We start from the raw sequence: 17336 nt of genomic DNA on the forward strand, positions 1-17336 counted from the left end.
ATAAGCACCCATAGTTTTGGTCATCCATCGTTAAAAATAGCGGTGATATTGATGTGGTGTTTTTTTAATTATTTTTCGATGTTAATATTACAATACCTTATGGTAACACGTTAAAATCACTGTTAAATATAATGTTAAATATGTTTTTGAAACAAAAAATAACTGGGTAACCAAAACGAAATAAAAATGATAGATGGGATACTAAACATGTAGTTTACCCTTTGTTTTATGTTCCTAACCGCAGCCATTTACAATCCTAATGTAGGGATGGATGGTTTATGTTGCGGTCTCCACGACCTGTACCAAGACAACGCCCCCAGTTGTTGAGCAGCGTTTCAATGAACCAGAAACTAGGTAATGGATTCAACCTTGTTTTTTTAATCCATATACTTTTTTAGGGTAAAGTACACAAATGGTCCCCCGACTATGAAATACTATTTTATTGAGTCCCTCGACTATTAAAAATTACAAAATAATCCATCGACCATAGAGAGTTGATTTGTTAAGTCCCTCGACTATTAAAAGTTATAAAATGGTCACTCGATTATTCATTATGTTTCAAACTCGTTCTTTTCCGTTAAAAAAATTAACTATCGTCTGAATTGGATGTTAACATGTTGAGTGTGATATAATATTCCTTTGAGATTATGAGATCAAATTTTATCATATCTCAATCAGCAGGTTAACGTCTAGCTTAGACTGCTGTCAATTTTTTAACGTAAAAGGACAAATTTGGAACATAATGAATACTCAGGTAATTATTTTGTAACTTTTAATAGTCGGGTACTTAACAAAGTAACTCCCTATAGTTGAAGGACTATTTTGTAACTTATAGTAGTCGAGAGACTCGGTAGAGCAATATCTTATAGTAAGAGGACCATTTGTCTACTTTACCCTTTTTTTTAATAATTGACAATTATTGTTTATTCTGAAATCAGAGAACCGATCAACCTCTCCTGGACACTTTCCACTCTCACGAACCGCTTCTCCTATGTCAAGATCCATCTCTCCCATTATTCCTAAAAGAAGAGTACAAAACTTTGGGGACAATTACTGAATAACTCCAATATTTTACTTGTAGCAATTCATAATCTAAAACGTAATTTTGTTTGATCTGAACAGTACCCGTCGGAGCCTTGAAGAACCGTTTCGTTGTCGGCAGTGAGTGAAAGGGAAAGGGGGGAAGATGCGGAACAATATTCTACCAAAAGCAAACGCCTTTTCAAGGCAATGCTAAGCTTGCGCAAATCCAAGAAGGATCCTCTGGCTTTGTACAAATTCTTGGATGACAATTGAAATTCATGAATATGTTGCATTCTTTTCTAAATTGTGGAAAACAAAACACCATTTATGCTTACTCATCCTTCTGAGCTTTCCATTATTTAAGGATGTTTTGTTTTTTTTAAGTAAAGCTTCCTGGGTTTTTTTCGTCAATGGGGTTTGGTTACAGTTACGCAAAGAACTTCCAAACTTGCACGTCCAACCCATTATATAAATAAAATTTGAATTAAGTTAAATTGATCAAGAAGAAGCATGGAAAGGATATCAGCAAGGACAATAGAGCTCTTGGAAAGCTTAGGAGGGAAGCTGAGCGTGCCAAGAGAGCTCTCAACAATCAGCACCGGGTCCGCGTGGAGATTGAATCACTCTTTGATGGTGTTGTTGTTGATTTCTCTGAGCCACTAACCAGAGCTTGCTTCGAGGAGTTGAACAATGACCTGTTCAGGAAGAGTGGAAGACCATGGGACTTATGTCAGAAGTCAAACATGATTTTTTGACTTTATGTGTTGACAAAACACTTACCAATAAATTAAGGAACAAGGAAACACATAATAAAGAAATTAAGTTGACAACAACAATTAATTATAAGTTGACAGCTTACAAATGAATGCTTAAAACTTTAAGGTGGTAGCAAGAAATATTCCTACAACAAAGAAGAGAAGTTTAAAATGACAAGGAAAATTTTATGAATGTGAAATTGTTCATTTGGCAATTGAAGACAATTACGAGAAGGAACAACAACAGCTAAGACGATTAAATAAGGCTATATATTATATATGCGTGTTTAGCTTAAGTTAATGTAATATATATGAGAAGAAAAAATTGGAGAGAGTAAGAGAGCTATAAAATTATAGTAGGGTTGTGTTTGTAAACTAGCTGCAACTAGTGTTTGTAAACTAGCTGCAACTAGTGTTTGTATCTTATTTTGTTCATATCAATAATAGTGTGAGTTATAAAAGTTCATCGAGTGCCCATTCACACTTTCGACAAGTGGTATCGGAACTTAGTTCGAGTTTATACAACGGAGAAAATGACCAACATGATTCAATCACAAATCCTGAGATCGAAAAAGTTAAATTATGACAATTAGAGTATCCAAATGAAGGCATTGTTTGATTCCCAAGATTGTTGGGATGTCATCGAAGAAGGCTATGTCGAACCCAAAAATGCAACAGCAGAAACAACTTTGACCAATGAAGAGAAAAAGACATTGAAGGAATCCCACAAGAAAGAAAAGATGGCGTTGTTATTTATTTTTCAAGGAGTAGATGAATCTACCTTAGAAAAAAATCTCAGATGTGAAAAACGCAAAACAAGCGTGAAAGATTTTACAAAAGTCTCTTTAAGGTGCCGAAAAAGCAAGAAAGGTACGTTTACAATCTATCAGAGCTGAGTTTAAAATGTTAAAAATAAAAAATAGAGAAAGCATCAATGATTATGTCAGTCGTGTAAAATTGGTGGTAAATAAAATGAAAAGAAATGGTGAATCACTCTACAAGATTAAAGTGATGGAAAAGATTTTGCGGTCGTTAACACGAAAATTCGAATATGTGAACATGACAATTGAAGAATCAAAAGATTTATCTAAAATATTGATCGATGAAACAAAATGAAGATTTTGAAAATTCGGAGCAAGTGTCGCAAATCAAGATGAACATCTACGAAGGTGAAGTCAGCAACAGCTACACACAAGACCGATGAAATCGTGAAAGAAATATAGGCAAAGGAGGAACTCGAGGACGTGGTGGTAGATCATATGACACCGTTAAACGAGTGAAAACTATCAAACATCAGGCCATGGATGAGGATTCAGAGGCCGAAGCTGTTTCTTTGTACACTTTACCTGTTAAATCGATGTCTAACAAAAAGTGTGAAGTATATGACGCCTAATGAAGCGTGGAACGATAAAAAATAGAAGTTGGACACCTTAAGGTTTTTGGATGCATCACATATGCCCATGTTCTTGAGAAAACTAGAAAGAAGCTTGATAACACAGTAACAAAATGTATCTTCATCGGCTATGACGAAAGAAGTAAAGCATATAAACTTTATAATCCTTTTACCAAGAAGACAATCATTTCAAGAGATATCGAGTTTGATGAAGCATAAGGTTGAAGATGGAGTAAAGAAAAAGAAGAAAGTTAAATGACTATTTTTAATGAAGATAAATATGATGACAATATTATCAGTCAAGATGAACAAGATAAATGATCAAGGTCCTCAACAAAATACACCATCAACATCAATTCTAAAGCACTTCCCACTGAAGTTCGAAGATCTACGAAGAAGAGAAGAATAACATAAAGGTACAATGATTATGAATTACTAGATGTTTCACTTTTTTTCTTACTTAGTTGGTGTTAAGTGGGTGTATAAGACAAAGAAAAACAAGGAAGGAAAAGTCGAGAAAAACAAAGCAAGACTGGTTGCAACGATCGAGATAAAATATTAATCATAGACAAGGAATTAACTATGATGAAGTATTTGCTCCAGTGGCAACGATCGAGACTATCAGACTTCTCACGAGAGTTGCTACACAAAACAAATGAAAGATTAATCATATGGTTGTAAAGTCGGCATTTCTTAATGGTTGCCTAGAAGAAGAACTTTATAACGAGCAATCACATGTATTCACTAAACAAGGGTATGGAGATAAAGTTTATCGATTAAAGAAAGCTTTGTATAGTGTCTTCAATTTGTGGCTACTAAATATGGTCGCAAAATATGTACAAGTATACACAATCGAACAAGTAGTACAATGATGAGTAAGTATCGTATCCATAGTGATTGGATGAAATTTATAAGTTTAATCACAACAAAGAACTACTTTATCTAAGTATAATTAGTGTGATGGTATGTACCAATGAGAATGTTTAGGCAAAAGGAAATGTACGTTGGTGGAGATGAAATGATAGTGTGATGTGGAAGCATATGGAGATGTCGTGGCAAAAATGGATGGAAATATCGTGACAAATTAAATTGTGTTTAGTGAAATCAAATGAAAATGTAAAGGCAAAACAAAATGTAAACACTGGACTTGAATAAAATGACTTAACAATCCCCACGCAACAAGCTACTATAGAAATAAATGATAGGAGTCACTTAGGAAACTTAAGCCTATTTTCTCAAGATGGTCTTACTTCTATTCCTTACTTGCTCGACAGAGTTCACAAAAGATTCCCTATGCTATCTCTAGTCAAGGGACTCGACAGGTTGAGGATACAATGACAATACCTCTCGGCGTTAGTAGGTGCATGTATCCTATTAGTTTAGATCAATAAAATACGCCACGATAATACCACTCAGCGTCAGCACTAGCATCTAACCTCTCGACCGAGCATTACTCATTTTAGTCGATTATAATCCTAGCCTTATGTCTAAGGTTGAATTAAGTCTAGTTACTATCTAGAACCCTTGCCTATGTGGATCCTCTACAGTTTCTCTCAAACACTAAAGATATGCTACTTAGTCATTCTCTCAAACACTAAGTATTCTCCTAAGGAATGGTTACTCTCATAGCTCCTACAACCTTAAGGAATTAAGCATCATAAGCAAAACAAATAACAACATACAAAAACAACCATCCATTAAAATAAAACTTAAGTATCCATAATGAACTCCCACCAAATAAGGCTAGTTCATGGCGGGGTTCGAATATTGCAGAAATAAAACATGAAAATCATTCATTTCATACAACCCAACTAAGATAAATGAAAGTAATCAGCAGAGGGATAGAGGAAATGCCCTCGAAGTGCACTGTCGGAGCTCCCATCGGCCACCACAAACTGCCTTAGCTTGCTAGCTCCTCTTGGATGTCTAGCTCACCACTCCCTGTAGCTTGTTAATGGAGGAATGCCACGAAAAAAGAGAATAACAGAAAAAGGAGGAACCTTTTTCTTCTAGTCGCCTCTTCACTCTTTTCTCAAAAATCTAGTCTCATAATCTGGTGGCTTAATCTCCTATTTATAGTGGGGAATAAACCTAGGGATTTGTGTTAAAATTCCTAGAATGCCCCGAGTTGGTTTCCTTCACATGAGAGGTGCTGCAAAGGTGGCAATGGTCCCTTACCGGGCATCTTTCAGTGGTCCATCCTGGGAGACTCGTGGCTCGGTGTACGTACCGATATGATCAGCCAACCTAGATGGCATATGTTCCTTCCTAGGTGTCTGGCAGTTGAAGGCGCGTGAAGATAGAGACAGTTGGCTCTTGAAAATATCTTCTTTTATCATTTTGTTTCTAAAATGCCGTCCGAGTTGGCATCTGCATTCTGTTCATCATGTCACGACAATTATCCTCGCTTATCCTTGCTCTCAAATTTCGCATATCATCAGACAAAACACCTTCCCCATAACGCATCACTGATTACAATTAAAATGCCACGACAAAATATATTTCCACCACATGCAACTATATGCTCCTATATGCATCATATGATCCTATATGGGCTCTTAGACAATAAATAACTTAAGTGAAAAGGCCTTAAATATAGCCTTTTACGGAGTTATCACACCCCCAAACTTAAGTTATTGCTTGTCCTCAAGCAATGGATAGTAGTAAGCAAAATAAAAATACCATGGCAAGTTCATATTCAAGATAGTCATATGGGATATAATTTTAACCCTCATAACAGTTGGCTTCAACATGCTAGACTAATTTGAGAAATCAAGTACTATCCCTTAGGGTAAGATTGTATCAAGTCCATGCTTAACAAAACTAGAAAATTTCTAAGCAAACTCTCTTGTTTTGCCACAAAATTTACAAGTCCACTTGAGATATCCTGCAAGATGCAAAAATCAGGATAAAAGTTAACAAAACAATGAAGGTCACAGGTAAGTTTCGAAATAGAAAGCAAGTTATGAGTGAAATTGGGCATTTATAAGACATTAGAAAGACTTTTGGTTGAATATAGAAAATAATAACCAATATGTGTAATCAGGATAGTTTTACCATTGAGTAATTGGATAGACCGTGAAGAACACAAGACATGAGATTTCAAACATTGAAAATAAGATATTACATGTTCTATAACACCTGTGTCTAAAATCAAGTTAAGTGATTTATGATAAGTAGATAAACAACTATCAACTATACCAGCAAGATTCACAGCAGAATCAACATTAGCAGAGAAGACAGAAGATTAAGAATCTGATTGTATTGCTCATGAGTGAAAGTAGGTGCCATAGAAGCAGAATAACCCAATCGGTCAGAAGCAACAACAAATTCAGAGGCAAAAACAGGTTCAGAAACAACCATTGCAGCTTGAGCACTCTTGCGTTTAGAAAATTTAAAATCGAGTGGAAACCTGATAAGTCGATAGCAACCATCACGCTTATGACCCTTGATTTTGCAATAATCGCAAACACCTTGAAACCGACGACGATCAGAAATACCAGAACTCTTGGAATAGAAAACACTGGAATCAAGAGTGGAAGACATAGCAGAAAGTTGAACTCGTTGGGATTCCTCTTGAGCTATCATAGAATACGTCTGGTTTACCGAAGGAAGAGGTTGCATCAACAAGATTTGACTTCAAATCGACGAATAAGTTTTGTTCAAACCCATCAAGAACTGAAGAAGCTGCTGTTGGGCAATATGCCTAGAATTCTGCTACAAACTTTCACACTCACAAGAAGAAAATGACACAAGCGTAACATACTCATCCCATAGTTGTTTCAACTTGGTAAAGTAAGTAGAAACACTTGAATCACCTTGAGAAATAGTAGCAATTTTCAGATGAAGGAAGAAAATTCTGGAGCCATTAACCTTATCAAAATGCTCCTTTAAATCATTCCATACCAAAGCCACATTCGAAGCAAAAACAATGCCAGCCGAAAGCTCCTTACTCACGGCATTGAGGATCCATGAAAGAACTATGGCATTACACCTCTCCCACTGAGGATTCAAATCAAGATCATAATTCTCCTTTTGACATGCACCATCAACAAAACCAAGTTTTTTTTTCGCTAAGAGTGCAATTCTCATCGACCTGCTCCAAACGCTGTAATTCTCCAACCCAACTAATTTATGAGAAATTAAAGGAATACTTGGAGTATCTGACGGATGCAAAAAAAGAGGATGACTAAAATCAACCAAAGTGTATTTGCTCATTGGAGGCATTGCAACAGTAGAGATTATCAAATAAAACCCTAGCGAGAACTAATTTGGGGAAGAAAAGATGAGAGAAAATGCTTCAGGAACGAAAACAAGCCACAAGGCTTAATAAGAAATGGGCCAAATAGAAAACCCAAAGGAGAATGGCCTGGAAATTGATACCATGTTGAAAGAATAATGCCTCACTTATTTCATTTATTCACCCACTTAATTTATAATACAAAAGTTACGTATTTATACAAGATTTATAAAATAATTGCTTCTAACTGCTGTTAACAAACCACCAACTAACTCCTAACTAACAAACTAATATCTATTTTCTCAACAGTATCATATTTTATATCAATAATAGTGTGAGTTATAAAAGTTCATCAAATGTCGATTCACGTTTCCGACAACCTATGAAGAAGGCCATGGAATATGCGGGTTTGTTGAAGAATCAAATTGATGAGATTGTTCTTTTTGGTGGAAGGACTAGAATTCTGAAGGTTCAACAACTCCTTAAGGACTACTGTGATGGAAAGGAGACAAACAAGGTTAACCCTGATGAATCTTTTTCTTATGGTGCTGCAGTACAATGAGGCATCTTGAGTGGAGAGGGCGGTGATGAAAGCAAAGGTACATATCATGTCCTGTAATTCTAGGGGATGTAATTGGTTTAATTGAATCAACTGCATGGTATTTGTGTTTAATGGGTTTTCTCAGTGTTAGCTAATTTGCCCCTCACCCCCGCAAATTTCGTTTCAATCCGCGGTTCGTTAGCGTTCCAAATCATTAAGAAACGTGTACTGAAAGTCTATAACGATCAAATCAGCGTTCCTAAAATTCAACACTATAAAAAAAATAAAATCAATAATGAGGAAGAGAAAGAACATCTAGATTCTAACACCACAATAAATATATTAGCCTCGGGAATAAGGTAAATTTAAGTTACTATCAATGAATTAGCATTGGAAATAAGAAACAATTAACTTGCAATGGGAGCAGAAAAGTCTAAACATTTCTAGATGTTAATAGATTTTATCACTGTACTCCTGTTATGCAATGGAGCAGAAAAGTCTCTTCTTATTCCCTAATTAATAAATAAGCCTTCACTATATTAATCTATTTTAATCTTCTACAACCATCTCACATAGAAAAAACAAATCATCCTTTCTGATTCTATCAACAAAAAATCTATTCTTATTCTCTAATTATCTCACTAATTGTAGTCGTAGTATTTGAAAAAAGGAGGAGAGATCAAAATTTAAATGAACATGAGAACTCCATTTTCTCAAATGATGATGGAGGAGAAGAGGAAGAATAAGCAGATGAACATGAATTTTATCCCATATCTACTCCAAGATCAAAGCACTGGAAACAAGATCAACAATGTATTCGACCTTTGCTTGATGAGATCATGATGCTTAATAGTGCACCAAGAAAAAAATCCAGGAGGTGCAAAGTCATGGCGTTGCAATCACCGAAAGATTACATTTACAAGAACATATAGTAGAATTCACTCTAATTTCATTGGTCTTGAAGCTGTGAAGAAAGCAGATATACAATGATGCAAAGTACTCATGAATGATTGAGATGCTTATGTCAAAACGGTTTTTTCGAAAAGGAAAAAGTGGGTCTCATTTCGAAATAATTTTTGATGACCGGTTAATAATAAAATGTGGTTCGATGAATTACCACCAATATTTGATTAGGGTGTGATTGGGCACCTAAAAAGTATTTTTCATTTAAAAAAACATTGGTTTTAATTAAAACAACAAATTTGTGGTATGCGTTGCTAAAATTTGAATTCGGGAGTCAATTACGTGTGGGGAATGATTAACACCCCACAACACCCTAAATCGGTATCTAGTCGATTAATTAGTTGTCTTTGCAATGAAATTTACGTGTTTGAGTCTAATTTAATTTAAGATCCCTTACAATTAATATTCTTTGAATTTTAGGACGAACCACAATAATATTTAATTATTTCCTATCGAGAAGAATCGACCTCTCATACCTTAAAGCAATCGATTCTTGCTCTAATCAAAATAAAGAAATATTAAAATCCACTTTTAAAGTTCATTATTAATTCAGAATAACAACACCTAAAATAATTTTAAGAGAAAAAATAATAATATCTAATTATTTCCAATCAAGAATAAATTGCCCTTCATGCCTTAAGATAGTCATTTACTCCAATCGAAATGAAGAGATATTACTATTTCATCTTAAAATTCAATATCGATTCGAGTGAAAATGATAATATCTAATGATTTCCAATCGAGAATAAATGACCTCTCATACCTTAAAGTAGTCATTTATTAATCCAATTGAAAGGAAAAGATATCACCATTCTATCTTCAAAATCAATATTAATTCAAGAGAGAACGATAATATGGAATTATTTCCAATCGAGAATAAGTGACCTCTCATGCCTTAGAGCAGTCATTTATTACTCCAAATGAAATGAAAATATATTACTTTTCTCAATATCGATTCGAGTGTTATTATTTCGAAAATCCATCAGAAAACACATGAAAAAAATAAAGTAAATTAAAAGCACATATCAAGCAAGTATAATTAATTATTTATTTTACCAATATTTAATGAGAATAATGATTTTCAATTATTTAAATTCCTCGAGACGAGACCTTAGATTCGATCTAACAGTCTTTTCTCGGTGGATTTAATTAAAAAAATGATCTTTTCCCAATCCCCAAATTTTAAAATGAATTCGATTTAATTTTTGTCACTAAATGGGATATACTTTCATTTTAAAATTATCGAAAGTAACATTCTTATACGTTTAGACAGTCACTTTACGACAATATTAAAATGAGAGAATATTACCATTAGTCAATTTATTTCGATTCGAGTCAAGATATACTTATGAGGGTATCATGCAAAATTAATTTAATGACTAAAATGAACTAACATGCAAGCAACATGCAAAAATTAAAATAAAATAAAAAAGAAAATATGACTAAAATATTAACAATCAAACCATCATGTCAAAATTATAATAAAATAAAGTATAAAAGTGACTAAATGAGGCAGACTTGTTCCACTGTTACTTAAGGAAGATCAGATCATGAAAGAGAGGGATCTATTCCGCTTCTTCTTGAGGAAAAATCAGATTTGGAAATGTTGATTCATTTCACTATTCTTCAGGGAAGATTGAATCGAGTTCGATTTGCTTCTTTGTCTTCAAGAATATCAAATATGAAAATTAAACATTAACCCTTGTTAGTATGTGTTTGAGAATTTGAAAACATCATACTTGAAAGTCTTGGGATTTCAAAATAATCTTTAAAAATCAATTTTTCTTGTGGACACTTGTCTCACAGCCAAAAAATATGGGAATCTGCCTCAAATTGAGTGTCAGTTGAACTTCGCCCTTTTCGGGACTTTGAATTGGTTACTTTTTAAAAAAATTCATTTTTCAGTAGAGATTTAAATGAGAAACTTTGGAAATTATTTTCTCATTTTTTTCAAAAAATCATGCGAAAACATCCTGTTCGAAAGTCTTATGGATTACCCGATTGACTTATCATCTTGCTTGAAAGACTAACTGATGGCCCGAAGAACTCACCAATTTTGGAAGTAGTTTACTAGATAAGAAACTTTGGAAATCATTTTCTCACTTTTCAAAAGCTTCAATTTTCAGATTTAAATGAGAAACTTTTCTAATTTTTTGAAAAACATGTGAAAACATCCTACCCGAAGGTTTTCTGGATGGCCCGAAGGACTTATCATCTTGCTCGAAAGGCTTATAGATGACCCAAATGATTTAATCATCATTCTTGAAAGACATAGTGATGGCCCAAATGACTTACTAATTTTGGAAATAGTTCACTAGGTAAAAAACTTTTCTTACTTTTCAAAAATTCAATTTTTAGATTTAAATGAGAAACGTTTCTCATTTTTCGAAAAACATGTGAAAACATCCTGGCCAAAGGTCTTATGGATGACCCGAAGGACTTATCACCTTGCTCAAAAGACTTACAAATGACCCGAAGGATTTAGGCCTCATGCTCGAAAGACTTACTGAGTAAGAAAATTTTGCAAATCAAGCTTAGTTTTTCAAAAAAAAGTCCATCATGTCTAGAAACCTATGAAAAGCAAACTTAGTTTCTTTGACAACTCATTTAAAAAAAAACCTAGTAAGGAAACCTCTGAAAATCAAACTTAGTTTCTAAAAACGCATCAGTTGGGTAACATGCCCTACTTCAAAAAATGATGATTGTCATGTGCATTGAGTTCCTCAATTCTTGAGTTTCTACCACTCTTAATGTAATTCCCTCCATTTGAGGATTGAATTCTAATTTTTATTTTCTCTTATTTTCTTGAAAATTTATAATAAATATGTATACATGTATGACCAGATGAATGAACTTAAATATATCTAAATGTAATTAATGACTTTCTTGTATGCATAAATGTTAATCAATATTATTTTTGAATCAAAGTGGAAACCTCAGTCTTCCTTCACTTGGTCATTTTTGCGTATAACATGTCTCAATATCGATGTAGTAACTCGTCAGCTCAGGTTTGCAGTCTTCTGAGGATCAGGCTAATCCTTGTGGTCTTTTTTTCTGTCTTCATTTTGAAGGAAATGTATTCTCTCCCGAATTCTTGTTGCGGTCCGTAATATGATCTTGATGCCCCTTTATGTCCTTGGCTCAAATATGCTCTTAGAGTTCTTTTTTCAAAACTCTACAGTTAATTGATGCCCGACTGGTTTGTTTTTCAAGGTAACCCCTGCTGAAATTCATGGTCCGCCCCTAACACTCCAAGTCGTGAGATTCATTCTCAATGTCTTCTCAGTCTGAATTTCATTATCTCAACACGAGCTGGGTTTTTGGTCATGCACCAAGGTGGGTTTTTTCATGGCTCATCCCTATTTGGGTGCAAAAAATTAATCCTTGACTGGTCGCACCCTTGTATTTTTTCTATGTGCAGACATGTGCCCCTTTCAAATAAGGCGATCATCTGCTTCTTGACGAATCACCGTCAACGTCACAAGGAAGTGCTACAAGTTCTATCCTTTAGTCCTTATAGTCTCTTGGACTATTTGCTTTCAAGATTGTGGAATACTTCATTATTCTGGTATCTCATACTATTTTCTCTAATAAAGGTAGAATGAGTCTCAGCTGCTTCAAGGACCTTTCACATTTAAGAATGTCTTATTTGAAAATGTTTTCTCATTTCTTTTATTTTAGAAATCAAAGAATGAAAGAATTTTGTAAAGTATTACTCCTTAATTCAGGCTCACAATTGAAGCAAATCATGAACATGGGTTTACATAATATCAAAAGAATCAACAACTCTTTTAATATTTTCAAAGTTATAGCTCTTTGACAAGTGTCAAAATTGATGGGTTGGCTTCCTCTTTCCAAGGTTTTAGCCATCAAAGATTTCCTTTCTTTCTCGGTCCTTGTGAACATTATAACATGCCCCTCTTTATTGGCTTGGTATTTTAACTAGATGCGGACAATATGACACAACAAGCATATTCAATTACTAGACTTTCTAGCACACTTCTATTTTGGTTCTCTGAAGTCTTCCATTTGTTTAAGCTTCATAGACTTCCTTAGCAGAGTCTAAATATAAAACTCCTGAGTGCTTGTGTGAGATTGACTATAACAGGTGGTCCTCAACACCCTTAGTTCATTTTACTAAAACTCATTATTAGATAAATTTGATTTAATTTGCCATTATTATGGCTAGCTGATTTCAGCTTTATTATAACTACCTTTGTCGAGCTAGATGAAGGGTTTATCTCATAAAAAAGTATTTGACTTGACAATCGTAGTGGAGTAAACACCGAACTGCCGAGTATCCAAGTAATGTCATGGTTTGAATGCAATCTATTCATAAAACCAGGGCTTTTGAGTTTCCTATATAATCAATTGCTTTAGTTGAATAGCTCAACTTTATTGTATCATAATAATAATAATAATAATAATAATAATAATTTATTAACCTTTTGAGTATTCAAATTTAGAATTTCTTAAGCTCATCGAGAAGAACCTGTTATAGTCTATCTATCTTTGATGGTCAGACAATCCCATATTTAGAGTTCAGTTCCCAAACAACTTACCTATACTAAGTTTATCCACTCCACCATTCCATTTGTGAAGATTAGGATAATAAGTGAACGTCCTCAACAAAAGTTTAGTCTAGTTAGTTTTGCAATGTCATACACAAGAGATGCCCCATGTTGTCTGCTCCTATGTATACTTGTACGCCTAGTCTCTTGATCATTTCCTTATGAGAGGAAAAAGCTGTATTGGTCTTTGGGAGAGACGGGTATGATGTTCGAGGGTATCTTATGGGGTAAGGTCAAGGATCTTTGTTTTATCAGGGTTCAGTCTTGTCACTTTGTCAAAGATTTATAACTTTAATAATTTAAAGAGTTTTTAATTTATTTGATATTCAAAGAACTACTAGATTGTAAATTTGTTCCATTGTTCACCACCTTTAAAGTAGGATAACTTCATTTAAATATCCTTACAAAAAAGCTGAGAAAGTACAAAAAACAAATTCAAACAGGATGCTGCAAACGTAAGGTGCAACTATGGTGGATAACGACCTTCACTTGTACAACCATATTACCCTATTTCTCTTAGACTGTTGGGTGTCCAATTGGATTACAGCCCTTACCCTCACTTGTCACTCATATCTCGATCATTTCTCTTGTCAGGACTCCCTTGTCAACGAGCTTTTCTATCTCTTCCATCAAGGATATGCATTTGTCAATGTGATGGCCTAATACCCAAATAAAAATCGTAAGCACTTTTTGGGTCATATCCATAAGCAGATGGGTTAGTCTTCATTCTCAAAGGCCTTGGAGTAAGATATTTACTCTTGATTAAAGGGGATAGCAAGTCAGAAATGGGTAGTTGAAAAACCTTGAGGGTCATGTTTTTCCAAGATAACTTTTGCAGTCATTCTTGAATTACTTCTCTTTTAACTTATTTCTCGTCATTTCCCATTTCTTTCTCCTTTTTAGTTATAAAGAAGTCTCAAGAGTTGAATCCTTTAACTTTGTCTCATATACATCACTTTCCTTGATTTTGTTCTTTACTTTTTTTACGTCCTCTTCTGTATGCTCTTAATTAGTTTCGACCCCATCAACTCTATTCCAGGGGCTGATTCCCAACTGTTTGACCGAAACAGACTAATTGTTAACATACATATCTATAACTTCATGAGAAAAAAGATCTTGGACTTGTCATTTAAAGTTACCGTAATTCTCGATGGAGTGTCCTTAGGCTCCGGTATGATATTCACAAGAAACTTTCTCATTATACAACTCGGATAAGGGGGAAGCAGAGGCTTAGACATATGTGGAGTAATCAGTTAGGCTTTGAGCAACTTGGGATTAACTTGTTGTACGAAAATGAATGAAAATTGAGTAAAAACTCTTTTGACCTCACTTTCTCATTGTCACTATTATGACCATCTAGAAGACCTTGTGACTGATCATTGAGATATTTGTTTTGAAGGTTCAACTTTTGACTAACATCTTGCGAGAGACATTGGTTTGCATATCTCCCTTCACCGAAAAGTTTTGAGCTTCCGGGGAGCTTAGGTTTTCCATCTTTAAAGTATAACAACCCTTCTGTGATGAGGTTTTAAACTTTTAATCTCATGACTATACAACTTTCTGTAGAGTGGCTAAAATCTCCAGAATGATAGTCACATTAAGTTTTGACAACTTACCAATATGAACGCAAATAAGTATTAGGCCTTGGAGGAATAGGCGTTAGTAGGTCACTTTTGAAGAGAAATGGTAACAAATCTGAATATAAACCTGGAATCGAAACGAGAGGAGTCCTCTTTTTTTTTCTTCACATTCTTTTTAGCCTTCTTTATTGGCATTTGAACTTCCTTTATGCTTTTCTTCTTTGAGTTAGACTCAACTTTCGTGTTAGAAGTTTCACCCTCAATTTTTACTTTCCCAGCATGAACTCTGTCATAATTTCTAGAATCATACCCGATTTTTGGAGTTGACTTAGATTACCACATTCTCCAATAGGTTCTTGATCATTTGTTGTCATCACATTGGCTGTACCACTAATATACATATTTCACTCGAAGTCTTAATCTTTTCTTAAATAATAGGGTCCTCTAATGATTTCTCCTCATATAGTATTGTAACCATCATGCTCATCAACTTGGAAATTTTTTCCTTGGACTCAACTTGGAACTTTCTTGCTTCATCAATCATTTCTTGTTGGGTCTTTATGAGTTGCTCATGGATTCTCTCAATCATACTAACACGTGCTAATATTTCATTCATATCTTTTGATATTTCTACAGACACGCCCTAGGTAACTTTAATTGGCTTTCAAAAATTCTGCCACAATATCCTTTTATTAATATTTTATTAATGAATGTGAAAATTATGACTATTAATGAATAAAATGCAATGTAGATGCAATGTAAATGTAATGCAAGGTGTTGATTCTGGAATGATTCCTTACAATAACTTTTTATATTAGAAACGGAGTTTTGTTGAATGGCTTAAACACATCACAGATAAATCTAAGCTATCTCTCCTAATTGTTGCATGTTCCCTAGTAAATCTAAAATCCTCTGAGCTTCTTCAGTCTCAGGCTCTAATCATTTGCTTGCATCATTAGCTTCGGGCGACAAGTCAACCAAGTATTGAGCTACTCCTTGAGCATGTTGTAGGTAGCTCGCGATGAGGTCAACCCTTTTCTTAACATTTCACTGAGTTTGTTCCCAATGATGGTGCTACTGTATAAATCATTCGTAGAGGACTATTGGCAGTTCACTTACACCTCTCTAAAAACCTTGAACCATGGCTTCGAGTTTATTCACACGCTTCTTCAAGTTTTCAACTTTTGTACGATTTGAACAACTTTCTCGACTTTGGTACCGTCTCAATATTATCTCTAAGCTCAAGATTCTACCTTTCAATTTCTCGTTCTGGGCCTGACTCTCTTGCATTTGTTGCTCTAATGCACTTTTTTCTCTTGAAAGTAGCTTTGCTTGATGTCTACCCTGCTTAAGCTCTTCACTACTTTCCCCGAGTTCTCTTTTTAAACTTTTCTCTTCTTGTCTCCATTCAGCAGGAGATTTACTTGAGCTAGTGGCCATCTGACCTTTGACCATTCACTGGTAAGATAACTAGAGGTCGTCGAAATCCAATATGAGTTGTTTTTCCTCTTTTTCGATCTAGTCAGCTCGACCCTTTTGGATATCGATTTCTAAGCTTTTTCGGTACAACTGATCCTCCAATCTCTGTAACGTCTCCTTCCACTATTTCTTTTTGGCCTCAAAGTCAAGCCTAGCTTGTTCTAGAAGAGACGGTACCAGTCTGAGATGTTCTTCCATAGACTGAGTATTTTCAGGATTGACCATCGAGATATTATCATTAACTCTATTGCTTCTCCACTCCTTGTACTCTTGTGACAGCCTTAAGTCGGAGGTAAAGAGATTTAATCTACGAGTGTGCTTCCATACATCAATAACCCCTTTGACTTTTTTCTTGTACTGCACTCTTTTGAATGCGAACTTAGACTCGGATAAATCCCAAGTTGTCGATACTGCATGGAAACCAGTAACGGAGCATACCCTACAAAACCCCATACACCTAGAAACAAAACCCAATCTCTTTCTTCACATCTATACAGTATGTCTTAGGAAATGTTCCATGAAACATGCCACAATATATCATTGTCTCAGATATCTTTAAAAATGGCCATCCACTTCTCTTCAGTGAAACCCCCAGGCCATTCTCGAGAAAGGAAATTTTTCAAAGGTGAAAATCCTTCTAGGAAAACTCGACTAGGTGCCCTCTCGACGTGTTTGAAATGACTGAGGACCCAGACTAGCAACAGTAGTGTGCACCCTAGAAGTGTCATTCTCCTTCTCCTCTGTAAGAGTTTAAGGAACGAAAAATTTCAACCAAGATAGCCGGATCGAGA

General features: G+C 34.8%; 1 pseudogene; it reads left to right on the forward strand.

Annotated features, from left to right (window-relative positions):
* Positions 1–278: 278 nt before the first annotated feature.
* Positions 279–1296, forward strand: LOC120196643 (annotated as a pseudogene).
* Positions 1297–17336: the final 16040 nt, after the last annotated feature.

Source organism: Hibiscus syriacus, unplaced genomic scaffold (genome assembly GCF_006381635.1).
Source record: "Hibiscus syriacus cultivar Baekdansim isolate YM2019G1 unplaced genomic scaffold, ASM638163v2 tig00117034_pilon, whole genome shotgun sequence".
In the NCBI taxonomy this organism is placed as follows: Eukaryota; Viridiplantae; Streptophyta; class Magnoliopsida; order Malvales; family Malvaceae; genus Hibiscus; species Hibiscus syriacus.